The sequence below is a fragment of the Muntiacus reevesi genome, chromosome 6 (genome assembly GCF_963930625.1).
Source record: "Muntiacus reevesi chromosome 6, mMunRee1.1, whole genome shotgun sequence".
Taxonomy (NCBI): domain Eukaryota; kingdom Metazoa; phylum Chordata; class Mammalia; order Artiodactyla; family Cervidae; genus Muntiacus; species Muntiacus reevesi.
The window spans coordinates 12,088,190-12,094,497 of NC_089254.1; the positions used below are offsets into that span (position 1 = coordinate 12,088,190).

Here is a 6,308-nt window from a genome sequence, read left to right on the forward strand (position 1 = left end):
TGTAAGAAGACAAAGTGGTTGTCTGAGGATGCTTTACATATAGCTGAGGAAAGGAGAAGTGAAGAGAAAGGGAAGATAAATCCAATTTATCTCAAGATCCTTAACTAATCAGATCTGCAAAGACTGTTTCCATACAGTCATATTGAGGTTTTAAGTGGATATGAATTTTAAGGGAGATACTATTCAACCACTACAAATAGGAACTTACTTTTTTCCAATGTATTTTTTCATTGGTTACTGAGGAAATAGAGGAAAGATATTAATTTATTGCATGTCGATCAGATGTGTAGGATCCCTTGCTGAAAATCCATGAAAATATTTTGCCAGTTTCTTCTTGGAGTCACTCTAATTTTCTGAGTGACCAATATTATTGACTGCAGAAAGTTCAGTTTTAAATCTTTCCTTCAAAATTTCCCACCAAGGTGGCTGAGCTAGCGAGGTTTGAGGTCCAGCGCTAGGTCGAAAGTGTTTCCTGCAGCTCTCATGGCTCGTCCGCTAAACTGCATCGTCGCTGTGTCACAGAACATGGGCATCGGCAAGAACGGGAACCTGCCCTGGCCTCCACTCAGAAATGAATTCAGGTATTTCCAAAGAATGACTACAGTGTCTTCAGCAGAAGGTAAACAGAATTTGGTGATTATGGGTAGAAAGACCTGGTTCTCCATTCCAGAGAAGAATCGACCTTTAAAGGACAGAATTAATATAGTTCTCAGTGGAGAACTCAAAGAACCTCCAAAGGGAGCTCATTTTCTTGCCAAAAGTCTGGATGATGCCTTAGAACTTATTGAAGATCCAGAATTAACAAATAAAGTAGACATGGTTTGGATAGTGGGAGGCAGTTCTGTTTATAAGGAAGCCATGAACAAGCCAGGCCATCTTAGACTATTTGTAACAAGGATCATGCAAGAATTTGAAAGTGATACGTTTTTGCCAGAAATTGATTTTGAAAAATATAGACTTCTTCCAGAATACCCAGGTGTTCCCTTGGATGCCCAGGAGGAAAAAGGCATTAAGTACAAATTTGAACTATATGAAAAGAACAATTAATGTGAAAATGTTTTCCGATCTATTTCAAGCCTTTCTCCCCCCCAAAAAAATTATATATTTTTGTTGTAGAGACTTTGTTCACTTTAGATCTATTATTTCTAATCAATGTACTTTTATTCGCTATTAATCTTTTTTTATTAATTATTATTGGGGTACACTTGCTTTACAATCTCGTTAGTTTCTGCTGTAGAGCGAAGTGAATAAGCTATACAAATACATATATCCCCTCTTCTTTGGATTTCCTTACCTTCGATCACCACAGAGCATTGAGTAGAGTTCCCTGTGCTATATAGTAGGTTCTCATGAGTTCCCTGTTTTTTACATAGCTGTATATTCCCCATTAATCTTACTAGACTGTATCAGATACCATTTGTGAAACACTTCTTGCTGTCACTGTCTGAATTCCCGTTAAGGGGCAGGAGCAGGTTACCAGCACCACCTAGGGTAGAATATGTCTATCAAGACAGCCCGAAGTGCGAGAGTCCCCTGGTGGCAAGAGGTGAAGCCACAGCCTAAGTCCAAAGGTCAGAAATGGGCCAAAAACAGAATAGCAGTTCATTTAATAGCATTCAGTTATTAAATTAGATCAAAAGAGGGACTAAGAATTACTTCATATAGGTCACACTGCTGAAAAAAATTCTGTTCGCTCAGACCATTCCACAAGGATAGTGATGAACAGGTACAACACTACCTTATGATGGTTAAGAGAACGTCTGAGACCTTTAAAAACTTTGTTTCTGACCTTCGGTGAGATTTCACAGGGTGTTACAATGATAGAACAAGAATTGGCTTCTCTTCACAAAAAAGGATAATCTAAAGTCAAGCATAATAGCTAAAATTTTAAAAGGTAATAAATTGAGAATAAATATTGCTAGAAACCAAAATTAGTAAGTTAGAAACTAAACATCACAGAATTAAGAAATGAAGACTAAACCATGTTTTACCCATCTTGTTAGCAAAGTCTTAGATTACTAATATAAAAAAAATAGTATTTTCTGCCTTATAAATTGGTACAACCTTTTTAGTGTGTAAGTTAGCAATATCAATTAAAAGTCAAAATATTCTGGGTTTGGACCCAAGACTTCCACTTCTAAAAATTATTCCTGAACAAAGAGATGGGCCCAAGAATATTTGTTGCAGCAGTAAAAAAAAGGATGGCTGAAAAATGCCAAAAACTGCTAAGAAGCAACTTATGTATCAACTCAAAATGTTTAATAAATGTTAATGTGTGGGGAAAAAGCATGTGGCTAACTAAAAAAAAAAAATCAATCTTTCCTTCAACCATTTATACTCTGTTTTGTCTATCTCTTTCCTTGTTTAGGACTTGTAATAAAATCTTGAATACTTTCAATTTATTCAAATCTTCTTTTATGTCTTTTAATAATGTTTCATAATTTCTCCACAAGGGTCTTACACATCTTAAAAATCAATTTTATGTCTAAATGCTTTATGATTTTGATACATATGTGAAAAAGTCCTTTTAAAAATAGTGTTTTATACTTTGTTTTTAGTGATGTATAGAAATGTTTTAAAAATTGATCTTACATTTTATGCCATACTGAATTTTCTTTGTGCTTCTCAGCAGTTATTGGTTTATTGCTCTGGATTTTCTAGTAGAAAATAATACTTTAGGCAAATAAAAAGAGTTTTTTCCCTCCCTTACCACTAGTATTTATATTTTATTCCTTTTGGAGGGGGGTATTATCTAAGCCCTCCAAGATGCACTGAATATGAGTTAAAAATGAAGAAATGACTTTATCTAAGATGTTTCTAAAATTCTGTCATTACATATGATTTAAGTTTTTGATAGATACCTTCCTACACATTTAAGAAGCTTAGAAGTCGCTTCATCTTAAAAGTAAAAATATGAACGAACCAAAAAACTACAAACTCTGTTTAGATCCATCAGAGAAATGTAGTCACCAGGCATATTGCTGCCTCCCAAATTGAATAGACAGACCGGTGGATACAGAAAATTTCAACTTACCGGAGCAGAAACCCATGAAGAGAAACCTTTCTGGGAACGAGTGCCTTGGTAGGAAAATCTGAACTGTAACCATTGAAGACTTGCTAGACGCTTAGTATGGACAAGTCTGAAAGTTAAAAATTCCAGGGAAATCCAGTCATGGGGCCAGTTCCACACTTTTGTGAATTTTATCACTAGGAGCTCCACCAGGTCCTCACAGTGAATATCAGAGAAAAATCCCCATGTGCTTCTAGCAGAGAGAGGGTGAAAATAACCTTTGTGAAATATGCCATTACCTTCTATTCTTCTTAACAAAGGCTGCCCGCAGGATAAACTATTTTACCAGAGTCTAACTGGATGGGATTTTATCAGAGTGCGAAGTAGCTGGGGGAAGGGAAATACTCAACTCTAAGCCCTGTGTAGCCATCCCATCACAGTTAGGAGCGGGGAAGAACTTAGAAGCACTGGTGAGGTTCACCTTGCAGAGGCACAGGCTCCTCCAAGACTGAGACCTAATCACAGGACCATAGAATACGTTCTCTCTTCCCACACCTCACCGCCGTGTCACTAAAGGTCTACTTACACTTGTTCCTTTACCTCAGTATACCATGTCTGGCTATCAAGCAAAAAATTGGAAGGCATACTAGAAGGCAAAAACACAGTTTAAAGAGACTGAATAAGCGTCAGAACCAGAGTCAGATATGGCAGGAATATTGGCATTATCAGGCCAGAAATTTAAAACAACTATGAATAGTTTATTCAGGAATCTAATGGGACAGCTTGATTCCAGCTTGTGCTTCTTCCAGCCCAGCGTTTCTCATGATGCACTCTGCATATAAGTTCAATAAGCAGGGTGACAATATACAGCCTTGACATACTCCTTTTCCTATTTGGAACCAGTCTGTTGTTCCATGTCCAATTCTAACTGTTGCTTCCTGACCTGCTTACAGGTTTCTCAAGAGGCAGGTCAGGTGGTCTGGTATTCCCATCTTCTTGGAGGAAGCACAAGCTGGAATCAAGACTGCTGGGAGAAATATCAATAACCTCAGATATGCAGATGACACCACCTTTATGGTAGACAGTGAAGAAGAATTAAAGAGCCTCTTGATGAAAGTGAAAGAGGAGAGTGAAAAAGTTGGCTTAAAGCTCAACATTCAGAAAACTAAGATCATGGCATCCGGTCCCATCACTTCATGGCAAATAGATGGGGAAACAGTGGAAACAGTGGCTGACTTTATTTTTCTGGGCTCCAATATCACTGCAGATGGTGACTGCAGCCATGAAAGATGCTTACTCCTTGGAAGGAAATTTATGACCAATCTAGACAGCATGTTAAAAAGCAGAGACATTATTTTGTCAACAAAGGTCTGTCTAGTCAAGGCTATGTTTTTTCCAGTGGTCATGTATGGATGTGAGAGTTCGACTATAAAGAAAGCTGAGCACCAAAGAATTGATGCTTTTGAACTGTGGTGTTGGAGAAGACTCTTGAGAGTCCCTTAGACTGCAAGGAGATCCAACCAGTCCATCCTAAAGGAGATCAGTCCTGGGTGTTCATTGGAAGGACTGATGTTGAAGCTGAAACTCCAATACTTTGGCCACCTGATGTGAAGAACTGATTCATTTGAAAAGACCCTGATGCTGGGAAAGATTTAGGGTGGGAGGAGAAGGGGACGACAGAGGATGTGATGGTTGGATGACATCACCAACTCGATGGACATGAGTTTGAGTAAACTCTGGGAGTTGGTGATGGACAGGGAGGCCTGGAGTGCTGAGGTTCATGGGATCGCAAAGAGTCAGACATGACTGAGTGACTGAACTGAATGGGACAGCTAGACAACACATGAGAACAGACAGATAATGTAACAGAGGGATGAAAGTCTTATGAAAGAAGCAAAGAGAAATGCTAGTGATCAAACCACTGTAACAGAAATGAAAAATGGCTTTGATGAGGCCATTAGACTACATACACCTGAGGGAAGAATCTTTGAGCTTGAGGATATCTCAATGGAAACTTCCAAACTGAAAAGCAGAGTGAAAAAAAGACTGAAGAAAACAGGACAGAATAACCAGAAAGTGTGAGACATCTACAAAACATCTAATGTATGCATAGTGGGAATACCAGAGGAGAAGAGAGAAAGGAACAGAAGCAATATTTGAGGTGATAATGACTGAGGATTCCCCCCAAATTAATGTCAGACACCAAACCACAGTTGCAGAAAGTGCAGAGAATACCAAGCAGAATTCTTATGATAAAAACAAAAATTTAAAAAACCCACTACATCTAAGCATGTTATATTCAGACATTAGAAAATCAAAGATAAAAAAAGAATCTTGAAAGAAGCCAAAGGGGAAAAACACCTTATCTACAGGGAAGTAATGATAAGATTTACATCCACTTTCTCAGAAACCATGCAAACAAGAAGAGAGTGAAGTGAAATGTTTAAAGCATTGAGAGGAAAAACCACCAATCCAGAATTCTGTAGCATGTGAAACCATCGTTTAATAGTGAAACAGAAATAAAGACTTTCTCAAACAAGTAAAAATTGAGGAAATTTTTTTTTTTTGCCAGTCGATATGCTATGTAAGAGATGTTAAATTCTTCACAGAGAAGAAACTGATATAGGCCAGTAACTAGGCTCCAGATAAAGAAAGAAATAGCATCAGATAAGGAATAAATGAAGATACCTTTGAACTAAATACTGAACAAAATTGATTCCTGGACCACTGAGAACCTCTGGCTTGACCCGTCTGTGAAAGGACAACCAGAGACCAGGAAGAGAATGGTAGACTTCTTAAATCCCTGTGTAGACTATATTAATGTTTGACCACTCATGTCTACCTTCTGGATCTACCCTGGGTCCACTCTACTCTCTACTTCAGTCTGTGAGTTCCTGTCTCCGAAAATCACTGAACTGAAGAGCCAAGAGAGTCAGAAATATGCCTTCCACAACTTTCAAATGCCCCAAGTCATCTTTAACCAGGATGGTTGCTCAGACTTACAAAGGCTTTCCAGAGACACTATTTCCAATCACTGGAGGAAGGAGATATATCATCTGGATGATGAAAAGTTAATCTTAGGGCTTTCAGAAGCTATTAGTCATTTTCTGTCTCAGCAGAACCTCATGAAATCCCTCTTAATTGGTACCTGGTGGTGAGAAAAGCAGTTATGGGAGGTTAGGCACTGTTGTTGTTCACTCAATTGTGTCCGACTCTTTGCAACCCCATAGACAGGAGCATGCCAGGCTTCCCTGTCCTTCACCATCTCCTGGAACCTGCTCAAATTCATGTCCATTGA

General features: G+C 38.3%; 1 pseudogene; it reads left to right on the plus strand.

The window, feature by feature from the left end:
• The first annotated feature begins 434 nt into the window (after positions 1-434).
• On the plus strand, positions 435-1,047 carry LOC136171123 (dihydrofolate reductase pseudogene; annotated as a pseudogene).
• Positions 1,048-6,308: the final 5,261 nt, after the last annotated feature.